We start from the raw sequence: 13695 nt of genomic DNA on the forward strand, positions 1-13695 counted from the left end.
AAAACTTTACTTGCATGGAATATCAAAGAGATTGTCCAATGATTTCCACATTCCGTTGGGTCACCTTTCTTTGGAATGAGCACAAATATGGATCTCTTCCAATCAGTTGGCCAGATAGTTGTCTTTCAAATTTCTTGGCAGAGATGAGTGAGTGCCTCTTGTGCTGCCTCACTTTCTGAAAGATTTCAATTTTTATTCCATCAATTCCTGGTGCCTTGTTCTTTGCCAATTCCTTCAATGCACCCTGGACTTCCTCCTTCATGTCACTAGAAAATTAAATTTTCTATATTTCATTATTTATAGAGAGAACAGTAAGCTAAAATTTTAGAAACACATATACATTTGGTGCATATTTAGGAATATTAACCCAAAGCAAATCATTATCATAGGTTATCAACTTATGAAAACCATTTTCATATTCTCGGATGGTGTATTTGAAAATTAATATCTATACATAAGTATCATTAGGTATCTTTTCCTGCAATCATTTATTTTGCTTGATTTTGTTGTTGCTGTTCTACACATGGAAAAATAACATCACCTAACATCAAATGATCTTGAGTAGTTTTTGAGTATTATCCATGTGCCAAATATACATTGGGGGGCTAGTTTTATTTAAGACAACTGCTATGTTATTGCTTATAGTCATTACTGAAAGGAAAGAATTATGGACACACAGTAAAAACACTTATTACTAAATTATGTTTTAATGGATTATTACTGTAGCAAATAAACTAATAAAATTGTCCCCCAATATATAATATCCTACCTTCTATAACTTTCAATCCAAAAGTCCATTCAATTTGAATGGTCAAATGATCAATCACATTTCCTAAAGATCCTGACAGTTCTTTGTAATATAAATGAAAACCAATCATGTTCTTCTTAATTTGCTCATTAACTCCGTTCAGATTTCAAATTGTTCTCATTGAATACTGATATATTTGCTCTCTTCATAGCTGCAAACACATTTTGATACGGCAGAAAAAAATTGTTTCAAATAAGTCATGTGTCAAGATTATTAGAAGGCACAGGACATGTATATTACTTATGTGATGTCATTCCAAAAATGTGATGCTATTCCATTTGAACTTGTCACTCCTGGTATCATAAACATAATGATTATCTGATTCAAAATAGCCAAAAATCTGTCCATCTCAGCTTATCAATGGTCAGTATACTGATCTTTATACTTTCCATTTCACTTCAGATGGTATATTATCTTTTGCACTTTCCATGTTCTGATTATAAATGGATATTTACAGCAGTTTCTTATAATATTGAGTTGTGCCCCATCAGCAAATGAAGGTTCCAAAGCTTTGGTCCATCTTCGTCTGTAAGTAGGCTCTACCTTGAGGAGCCAGTTGTTCCTGTGTTATTTTTTGAGTGACTTTCAACTGAGGGACGCATCTTCTGGCACTATATCAGGTAATGTTCCACTGCCATTCTCAAGGTTCTTACGGCCTAATCGCTCCTTTTCGCCCTAATCTGCTCTTATTCTGGAAGTGCCAATGAAACTTGTCCAACATGGGTGACTGGCAGGTATTTGAAATACCAGTGGCATTAGCTTCCAGTAGTACAGCAATATGCAAGCCAACACTATAACAAAATGGTAGACACGTGGGGTGGTAAAAAGAGAATCAGGCAAGAAGAGGAAGACTTTCAATGAGATGAATTGATATAGTAGCTGTAGCAATGGTCTCAAACATAAAATAAATGTGAGTATGGCATAGGACCAGGCACTGCTACATTCTGGTGTACGTGGGGTCACTATGTGTCAGAACCTAATTGATGGAATCTAACAACAACAACATTTAAGTTAGTAGCCATGCTTCAGTAAATCTTGATTAACAAATCCAGTCCCATGATTTTGTTATAATTGCAATAAAGTCAATACAGCTAGATTAATTTTGAAAAAAAAAAATTAAATCTATATTTGAAAGCAAATATCTAAAAACATTATTAGCACATTTTTTTAAAAAGGGGATTTCCATCATCTCTTTCCAAAGATGTAGTCAATTTGATTTCTATGTATTCAATTTGGTGAGGTCCAGGTGTATAATTATCTCTTATGCTGTCTAAAGAAAGTACTTGAAATGAACAAATCATTGGTTTTGCATAAATCTAGCCTGGAATCTCCAGCATCATTTCTATCACCAAGGCCATATTTTCCAAATACTGATCCTTCCTCTTTGCTCCCAACCTTTGCATTCCAATCAGATGGTTGATCAATTTCAGATTGAAGAAGTTCATAGAATTCTATTTCATCATCACTGGCTTTAGTAGTAGTTGAGTAAATTTGAATAATAATGATATTAACTGGTCTTCCCTGTTGTTGTTATGAAGTGCCTTCCAGTCAGTTCTGACCCACAGCAACCCTGTATAGTGTTACCAAGGAGCAACTGGTGAGCTTGAGCCACCAACCTCGCAGTTCAAATGGCTTTGCAGCTGGCGTGTTAGCCCACAGCGCCACACCAGGACTCTTGTCTTACCTGTAGACACATAGATATTATCCTATAACAGACAGCATTGTACCTCATGACTGATCTTGATATGTTCTTTTTGACAATGAATTCAACACCATTCCTATTCAATTAGTCATTCCCAGCATAGTAAACCATGTGGTTGTCAGATTCAAAACGACCAATACCAGTCCATTTCAGCTCACCAATGCCTAAAATATCGATATTTATGCATTCCATTTCATTTTTGACAATTTAAAATTTTCTTTGATTCATAATTTGTACATTCCATGTTCCGATTATTAATGAACGTTTATACCTGTTTCTCTTCATTTTGAGTTGTGTCCCATCAGCAAATGTAGGTAATGAGGGCTTTACTCTCAGGAGCTTTACTTCATTTGCGACATCACGGTAACTCTGTCTACTTTGAGGAGGCATATCATCCCTAGTCAAATTTTTAGTGCCTTCCTACCTGAGGGGCTCATTTTCTGCTATTCATAAGGGCTTTTTGTGACTAAATATTCAGAAGTAGTTTGTCTCTCCTTCTTCCTAGTCAGTCTTCATCTGGAAGCTCATCTGAAACCTGTCCTCTGTGGGTGACCCTTATGCTATTTAAAATACCTGTGGCATAGCTTCCACAATCACAGCAATTCACAAGCCACCAGAGTACAACAAACGGACAAAGGAGTTGTGATATAAATACAAATTCATAGAAACTTTTTATTAAACAAAAATACCAAAATGTGAAGCTATTGTTTCTCAATAGATGAGTTATCTCTGTCTATACAATTCTTAAACCAGTGATTCCATCTCTGTAACCCTTTTTAGATTAATTCTACAATCTTTAATTACATCACATCAAAATGGCAGTTTTGACATCCTCCAGGGACTCAAATCATATTCCTCTTAAATGTTGAGTTTTTGGATCATAAAGATGTCTAAAGGAGCAAGAACACTTGTAGGGTGGGTGGGTAAGGGATCCTGATGAAAATCGGATAGGGCAGCACTTGAAAAATTAGTAGTTACATTATTATAATGGGGGGTGGGGGGAGCGGAGATCCTTGACATAACTTTCCTGGCCTTTTTTCTCACCAGGATGGTATTTTGTGTAAAAAAAAAACAAAAACAAAAAAACAACTTTCTAATTAACTCCCAATGATCATCCTGTTCCTTTAAGAAAATCTGTTCATATTACACCTCTGAAGTCTCAAAAATCAGTTGCCATAGCCTTCTGATTTGCCCTCTCTACCTGGAATTAAATTAGCCAAGCAGATCCCCTAAGCAACCATTATTTTGATTTTACTTTATACTCAGGATCATACTGATAATTCCAAGACTGTCTCTGGTTACAATTTCTATATCATCTTCATTAGGTTACATTTCATAAAAAGCCTGATCTTTGTGCAATATATATGGTACCCAAGCAGAATGTTTATTGATACCAAAGCTATTAAAATTGAAAAGACTGAACCATATGAGATCTCAACTCAGTAGCTATTGCATGATTGGTAATTCTCTGGTTTTCTTCCATCCGTTTTTAGATTTTTCCAACATTTTTTTCATTCTTTGAGGCTGATTGTCTTTCCTTTCTTAGCTTGTCTTTGAGTTTTTCTGGGTCTTATTCAAACACTTGATCCGTATAAAAATTGTGGGTTTTTGTTTGTTTGTTTGTTTTTGTGGGACAATATTCTTGTAAATTTGTTGCAAAGACTCAGTGATTAGGGATGAATTCTCCTTACATTTCTTTATGACTTCAAAAGAATATTTTCCCCATGGTTAATATTATTAAGCATCATGACATAAAAAAGAGCTGAACTCTACTGAGAAAACAAAGGAAGAGTTATTTCTCAACAGTGTCACTATTAGAAATATATAGAAATATTTTAATTATTAAAAATAAGTTAGGCAAGATAAAATATACAGTTAGTGTAAAATAAATATACAGATATATAAAAATGATATATGCAATACAACTCAGTATTTCTAAGTATTATATCTTTTCAGATGAATAGCCTCTAAAATTGAAAACATTATCTAAGCCTGACTTCATCTTTTGGGATGTGAAAGGAAAGCAAACTCTTCACACACACAAACTTGTATAACACATTTTGATGATTGAAATAAGACCATATGAATACAATGTACAGTAATTAAATAACATTCATGGCATTGGACACAACCTTTTAAAAATAAACTTGGCTTTGAATCTATGATTAATTGTCTTGACATTTCCCCTAATTTGGGATGGATTATTGATTGAAAGTGTACCAATTGCATAAAATTGATAGGTGGATCAGCATCCATTTTGCAAAAAAAATTTGGTGTAATTTACATAATAATTCAAAAGTATCCAGCTTCATGAATTTTTAAATATTGGATGATCTAATACACTACATTTTTTAACTTTCAGTTTCTTGAACACACAGATTCTTTCCAAACCAGAGGAGGTATAATTTCTTCAATCTTAGAGTCTCTTTCCTCTACTTTTCTCTCAGATGTTCTTCCAGCTTCCTTCAAATCTCACCTTAAATTTTATCTATATTGACAGAAGTCATAGTTGAAGAGATAATCCAAAGTAAGTACAACTTTAATTATTCATCTTTTCCCCTAGAGCATTTATTGCAATTGGATTAATTTGTTAATATTTTATTTTTAATATCTTAAAAAAGCTTTTCTCATTATACTCTATCCTTCTTTTCGCAACTATTCATATATATATATATTTCATTAATGGACACTCAGTAAATAAGAAAAATAATCTATGACAGTCCATGCCTCTATTTATGTTTAAATACATAAATAAATCCATAATTCAGAATCATAATTGGAAAATAATTTTACAGCAATTTAAGATTTCTTTTAGAAGGGAAAAGAAACAAATAAAAATGTATCCATGCTATGAAAATATGTAGACCTATTTTCCAAATTATTAAAGGTGCCTAAAATAATCAATAGAGACTGACGAGTAAACACTTGATGTTTGTTGTTGTTGTTGAGTGCCGTCACGTCGATTCCAACCCATAGCGACCTATAGCGACCCTGGATAGGGTTTCCAAGGAGCAGCTGGTGAGCTTGAACCACCAACAATGAAGTTCAAATGACTTTGCAGTCTGACGCATTAGCCCACTGCGCCACATCAGGACTCCAAACACTTGATATTGTATGGTATTTTTAAAAACCTCATCCTTCTAGAACATCGCAAATTACTGTGTTGTGTACCAGTGTAACCCTGGATGAAGGAACAGATGAAAGCATGATACCTTTATAACAAAAGCCATTTTCATAGAAGTGCAAATTACTTCTTCACTTAATCATGTTATGACCAACTCCATTATAATGATGAATAGACCTATGGATGCTGATATATTAACATAAAATTCAAAGAAAAAAGTTGTTTCATGCTTACCTCACACTTTTTCCTTGATATACTTGTGGGTAATAAGATAAGAAAAGTCAATTTTATATGAAGTTAGATAAAACATTAATCTAAAAAAACATAGATTACAATTATGATGAAAGAGTATCACTATATCAATGAAAAAAATAAATTGCAAGGAAAATTATTAACTGCATTTATGATAATCATAATATAGCCCTGACATTGATAGACTATATTTGGGTTTCAATACATAAGTAACTAAGAAACCATTTGTGTGTGGCAGAAAGTGAGGATGAATGGATTGTTAGGTATATGTCTACTTCAGCATATAATTAGTTAGGTTAATTTACTACTTAGAGATTTAAGTGATCATGGAAAGTAGATTTTAAAAAAATATTGTAAAATTATTGTATATTTTATATTGTGTGCTCTAGAAATTCTAGTTATTTTAGTTTAAAAAATAATTAAGCAATTGCTTTAGAAATTAAATTATGAGATGTTCTGGCATGTTTCCAACTTTTAATGCCAAGGAACATTACTAAAATTAACTGTGAAAATATGTGACAATAAATAACTTTGTAAACACTTATTTTCAAAATTTTAATCTAAAACTAAATGTTCTCTCTTTCCTACCTTCATCCCATTATGTAAATTATTCCAACAACTTTATTATGTTGAAATATTTAATTTTATAAATGCTTCCCTTATCAATTGAAATACTTGAAGAGAAAATGCTACATTTTTTATTACAGTACAATGCCTGGCACATAACTATTGAATAAATGAGTGGGATAGTTATACACACACAAAAAAGAATTAAAGTATAAATAATTCTTTGATCTTTACACTTTTAATGAGGTATTTATTTTTGTGTGTGCATGGGTTAAATCCTGATTTATAACATTCTGGGGTCTAATGATCTCAAGGGTACTTCTTGGGATAAGAGGAGAAGGGGAAATCCATCTCATCTGGATTGATAATTCAATTTTTGTGAGCTTTACATTTTGTGCCTCAAAGATATATTTTATTTGGAAACTTAATTCCACAGCTAAAAATGCATTTGTAGTGTACTGTTGCTCTAAGATATCATCTTTATAGGTCTAGGTAAATCATAAATGGGACACAAAATAAAACAAAAAATATAGCAAGCATGTTGTTTTTCTTACAAGAGGACTGAACATAGAGTATAGGTGAGTAATGTCATGCATTGTATTGCTCTAGGAGAAGCAATTCATTGTCTTCACTCTATTGAGCATATTTTAGTAATATCTCTTTTGTAGAGAGAAGGCAATATCATTACTTTCAGAGGTTATTTAACACTATCATATATCTAAAATGGTGTTTTACTCATATGTTTAAATAACTAAAGATGCATATGTTCACTCCACTCTAAAAGGATTATAGTATTTTCTTCACAAGTGTACTCAGAGCATTGACAGATAGCATAACAATTTATGAACTATGAACAAAAATAAAAGCACAATCACATTAGGATTCCAGCTATGTTTATCTCATTATCTCATTCAGAGTAAAAGAGATTTTAAGATGTTTATGTATGGAGTATGTTAACTTTATCAAAAGATCCTCTTTAAATATTTCAGTATGGAAATTTAATATATGTGTAGAGTCACAAGTTTGATTCTGGAAAACAGCCTTGATACATTCCCAATCATTTCCATGACTATAATTCATCTCAAATATCAAGCACTGTTTTTTCTGTGGTGTAGTGAATTATCTAATATCTCTCCTAGCCTTAGTCTGTAGCTGCCACCAAACAATGTTTCTGTCCTGCTTGGTCTAGGTAAGAAAATGTGGGAGAAGATACTGATAAGATCACATAATTCAGTAGTGGATATCAGTAGAGTTTATTGTAACTGTAAAAACTTGATACTTCAGCATTGGCTTAAAATAAGACATATCAGAAACAGGAGGGGAACATTACTACCCTCAAAGAAGAGCCATTAGATCCCTGTTAGCCCAGGAACAGCAAGCTGTACTCCCTACCAGAGGAATGGCAGAGGCTGAGCAGCAGTAGAACAAGAACCAGAGCACATGACAGAGCAGTGGGCTTCCCAGCCCATGGAACAAGAAAAGCTGAGTGACTTTGGGCAGGAATTTGTAGAATGGGGTGCCTCCAGGAAATTAAGTGGGGGACTTAGGCTTGTTGACCCATGGAAGTAAAGACAAGTGCCTTCAAGTTTGGACTTACAGGGCAATGGTGTGTCCTCAGGGCGTTTAATAGCAGCTGAATGGAACAATTGTGCCATAAGTATTTCCTGATGCTGTATGATAATTTGTTAATTTCCCTAAAAAAAACCCCATAACTGTTATTATGAGTTCTGGGTGGCAACTGCAATGCATTATCAAACCCAACTGAGGAATAAAAAGGTTTGTGGGAGGAACAGTTGATATTTCATGTCTTTGCATTTCTCAAATGGTAGATTTTAAAAAGAAATCGAATAGAAAATCTTCTAGAAAGATATAGTTAAATCTTGAAAGTAAAAATAACATTTGAATGTATTAAATATCAGAGAGTTGCATGAAAATTTTCATAAGATTTTTTTAAAAGTTTTTATTGTGAATTGAGTGATAGTTTGCATGGAAGAATGTCAGTTTTACACTCATTGATTCATTGCAATGATTACAATCCCCTCCATGCATCATCATTCAACTTTATTTGGTTCTATTTCCTCTGGTTCTTTTTTAAAAAATTATTTAATTTTTTGGAGGGGTATGTACACAAAAACACTCAGGAATATATAATCATTGAAACAACCAAAGGGCATATTCTGCAAGCCTGCCTCCTGGTCACCAGCACACAGCCTTTCTCTTTCCATGAGTCTAGAATCTTCAACAACTCTATCTCTCAATGGCCTCATCTCTGCCTCCATCTCTGGTGTCACTGTCTCTCTGGATAAGGTCCCACATTCCATTCATGCTCTTCTTCCTTGATGGTCCTAGGGTATACTGTTCCTGAAATGTAAGATTAACTACTCTGCCCTTTTTTGTTACAAAACTTCTGCCTTTACAGTGTGACAGTCTCAATTAATCATGATAACAATTACTATTGATGCATAAGAATCTTATCCCCATCTCCTTTCACCAGATTCATCTAGATACAGTGAACTATTCAGTGAGGATACTACCTCCCATCACACAATCTGAACCTAAACTCCTACTTGAAACCTTATAAGCTAGCCAATTCATGCCTTTATAGCCCCACTTCCCATTTTAGGTAGCCAATGTCTATGTTGCTTCTCCCTATCAACCCTGTGGTACAGAGGGGACAGGATGAAGACTCTCCCTCTCACTTGATATTTTGATATTTTGAGCTATTACATTCATAAGCATAGGTCAAGTTCATCAAATTGTAGCAATTTATACTTGCTTCCTTTATCAAATTGTTTTAATCGTCTTCTAGTCAAGCTGTAATCATTAAGCCATCCAAGCTAAATCTGCATGTTTGGGCATTCTTGTGCATCTCCCCTCACTTCACATCAGCTGAATGCTTCACTCTCAGCTCTAGCCCTCTGGGTCTATGTCTTTTACCATGGGCTCATGAGTCCCTAGGTCTCCTCATACTTCAGACTAACCAGCCCTTCCTTATCTCTCTCTCATCTCCAGGTCAACGGGGGTCCATGGAACATGATAGTGCTCAGCCCATATTTTCATTGCTGCCTTTCCCCCACTTCCACTCACCAGTAGATCAACTTGGTCTCCAGCAAACCTATATGCCCATTCAAGTGATTCCCTGGAGTCTCAGTCTTGGAGAGGGGACATTTTCATAAGATTTTAGAAATATTTACTTTGATTATACATGACAACATACCGGCCTGCTTCAAAAATGTTGCTGCTATTATTTGTAACAAAACACTGAAGATAATCCTAGTATACGTGATGAGTATATACAAGCACACTGTAATACAATGGAATCCTGTTAATTGTTGTGGCTATTAAGTACTGTTGAGTCAGTTCTGACTCATAGCGACCCTGTATAAGGTTTCTAAGGAGCAACTGCTGGGTTTGAACTGCTGACCTTGTGGCTCACATTCCAGTGCTGATCCTACAGTGCTACACCAGGGGTCCTACAACACACTTTATGAACAGGGATAAATGTTAGAAAAGCTATTGAGCATAAAAGGTAAGAGATAGAGTGCTACATACAGTAAGATCCAAGTATATTAAAAATAACAAAAAATATTGATATATTTTTTATTGATATATACATATTTCTTGAAACCATGACCCAAGTATAGGAGAAATTGGCAAAAAACAGTACTTTTGTGAATTTTTTTATCAGCCAATTCATGATTCTGTCATATAATAGAAATAGTACCTCACTGTTCCAGTTAATAATTTTAATAATAAATGTATCATTAATATTTAATGAACTTTAAAAATGTGTAACTGTTTTAAAGTGCTTTTTTGTGATATCCTTAGAACTTTTCTATCATCAAAGTAATATAATAAAATACAAACTAAATAAAAAATAGAAATGGTCACTAAAACTTTAAGATTCTAGATACTGTGGATTTTATATAAATTGTGCTATCATACAGATAAAACAAAATAACCTAAAAATATTTTAAAATATAGTATCTAGAATTTGAATTATAAAATGGTTGTAAAAAAAGTTGTTGTTTAATAATAAATATTGTTGTTGCTAATTTGAGGTGCCATTGAGTCAGTTCTGACTCTTAGTGTTACTATACATATCTAAATCAAATGCTTGTCTGTCCTACGCAACTCTCACAATCATTACTATTTTTAAGCACATTATTGCATCTGTTCTGAAATCCATCTGTTTAAGTTTATTCTTAAGTATTCCATCTTTTGGGTGGCTATTGTGAATGGTATAGTTTTTCTAATTTTCTTTTTCAGACCTGTCTTTATTAGTGTATAGGGATCCACCTTATTTTCTTTTATGTTGATCTTGTGCTCTGCCATTTTGCTGAATCTTTCAATGAGTTCAAATAATTTTTTGCTGATTATTTGAGACATTCTATGTATAGAATCATATCATCTGCAAATAGAGTTTAACCTTTTCTTTTCCAGTTTGGAACTTTTAATCCGCATATTGAATTGAAGTGATGATAAAGGACATCCTTGTCTAGTTTCTGTTCCCAAAGGAAATACTTTCAGTTTCTCTCCTTTGAGACTAATGTTGGATTTTGGATTTGTGTTATGCTTTTTATCATGTTGAGGACTTTCTCTTCTGTTCCTATTTTGTCAAGTGTTTTTATGAGGGATTTATGTTGATTTTTTTCAAATGCCTTTTCTGCATCAATTTATATGGTCATGTGGTTGTTTTTCTTTTTTTATTTATATGCTAGATGATGTTGATTATTTTTCTAATGTTGAACCATTATTTCATCCCTGGTATTTGATATTGATGCATTATTTTTTTATATGTTTTGATATGCATAATATTTTATTATGATGCATTATTTTTTGATACATTTTTTAATCTATTGACTATAATTTTGTTGAGAATTTTGCATCTATGTTCATGCGGGACATTGGTCTATAATTTTCTTTTTGTAGTACTGTAGTTGCCTTTTTCTTGTATGAGGGATACACTCACTTCATAGAATGTATTGAGGAGTTTTCTATGTTCTAAATAGCTTGAGGAAACTTGGTGCTAGTTCATCCCTGAAAGCTTGGAAAAATGAAGTAAAGTCATCGGAGTCTGGACTTCCTTGTTGGCATTGAGAATTTTTAAATTACCTAATCAATTTTTTCTATTGTTTAAGTTCTGCTAAAGTTTTCTATTTCACCCTGTGTTAGTTTAAATAGGTTGTACTTTTTCAAAAAGGAACCAATTCTTCTAAAATTTCAAATTTATTGGAGATAACAGCTTTCAATGTGATTTACAGTTCAACAAAAAGGAAACAATAATCTTCACAACTAGACCAATAAATAATAGCACAATAAATAGAAAAAAGATTTCAGTTGTCATAGATATCATTTTATTTGAGTCCATGATCAATGTTTACAGAACAACACTCAAGAAATTAAATTACTTATTTCATTGAGTATATCTGCTACAAAAACACACACACACACCCCAAAAAAACACATTTTAAAGTGTTAAACAGTAAAGATAAAGATATCACTTTGAGGACTTAGGTACATCTGAACTAAGTTATGCTATTTTGAATAGTTTTATATGCATGTCTTGATGGTGCAGAGGGTAAAGTGTTTTTCTGGTAACCAATAGGTCAGTGGTTCAAAATGCACGAGCCCCTCCATGGGAGAAAGATGGAATAGAACACTTTCATAAAATTTAAAGCCTAGGAAATTCTACATTCTTTGGGGCAGTTCTATTCTGTTCTATAGTGTCACTGTGAATCAGAATTAATTCAGTGATTATGGGTTGGCATGCGAAAACTGGATAATGAATGAATAAGAAAGACAGAAGAATGGATGTAAAGAATGCTATGGATTGCCAGAATATTGAACAAATCTGTCTCTGAATAAGTACAGGCAGAATGCTCCTAAAAAGTGAGCATGGCAAGAATGTATCTCATATTATCAGCAAGTTTCTCTCCCTGGAGAATGATATCATGTTTGGTAAATTTTAGGGCCAGCAAAAAGTAGGATGATCTTCAACATGATGACGTGACTCTATAACTGCAGCAAAGGTTTCTAGCATTGCAGGATTTTGAGGATGGCACAAGACCAGGCAGTACTTTTTTCTGTTGTACTTAGGGTTGCTATTAGTCTAACCAACTCTGGAGCTCTTGAAAACAACAACAAAATACTCATCTTCTACCCCCACAACATAATCCAAACACATACATTAGAGATTTTTGAATAACCCAAAGAAAATTGAGCATCACTACAATGTAGACAATATCTAACTTCTATTCAAATCTAAAATTCTCTAACTTAATAAAATGGAAACCTTTTGAGAATGGAAAACTATTAAGTTACTCCTAGTATGGATTGCACCTCAATATATAAAAAACAAAAACCCTCACAATTGGACCAGTTAATAACATCATAATAAATGGAGAAAAGATTGAAGTTGTCAAAGACTTCATTTTTCTTTGATTAACAATCAATATTCATGGAATTAACAGTAAGGAAATCAAATGACATATTGCATTAAACAGATCTGCTGCAAAAGACCTCTTTAAAGTATTAAAAAGCAAAGATATCTGTTTGAGGAGTAAGGTATGCCTGACCCAAGTCACGGTATTTTCAGTCACCTCATGAATGTGAAAGTTGGACAATAAATAAGGAATACTGAAGGAGAATCAATGCATTTAAATTATGATGTAGGACAAAAATATTGGAAGTTCTGTGGACTGCCAGAAGAACAAACAAATCTGTCTTGGGAGAAGTACAACCAGAATGTTCTTTAGAAGCTAGGATTGCAAGACTGTCTTTTGTGTTTTGTACATGTTTTCAGGAATGACCAATCCCTGAGAAGGACATCATGGTTAGTAAATTGGAGGGTCCGTGAAAAAGAGGAAAACTCTAATGAGATGGCTTGACACAATGTCAGTAGTACTGGGCTTCCACATAACAACAATTGTGAGGATGATGCAGGATTGGACAGCATTTCATTCTGTTGTGTGTAGAAATGCTATGCATTGGAACAGACTTTACCACAACCAATAGTAAGATTCCAAATCTCCCCATTTACTAGATGAAAACTGTTTTTAAGAGCCATTTAATAAGGACCTAAATGTGAATCCCAGAATTATGAAGGTCATCAATGAAAAATTCAGGACAAATGTGAAGACACTAATGATGGGGATATGTGGACTACAAAACATTTTGAAAACCACACACAAAAAAATAGATAAAATAAATGAGTGGGACATACTAAAAATTAAAAACTTA

General features: G+C 33.4%; 1 pseudogene; it reads left to right on the forward strand.

Moving 5' to 3' along the window:
* LOC102822989 overlaps window positions 1-13695 on the forward strand; it is a 186422-nt pseudogene that overhangs the window by 36343 nt on the left and 136384 nt on the right.

This window comes from Chrysochloris asiatica, unplaced genomic scaffold (genome assembly GCF_000296735.1).
Source record: "Chrysochloris asiatica unplaced genomic scaffold, ChrAsi1.0 scaffold00001, whole genome shotgun sequence".
NCBI lineage: Eukaryota > Metazoa > Chordata > Mammalia > Afrosoricida > Chrysochloridae > Chrysochloris > Chrysochloris asiatica.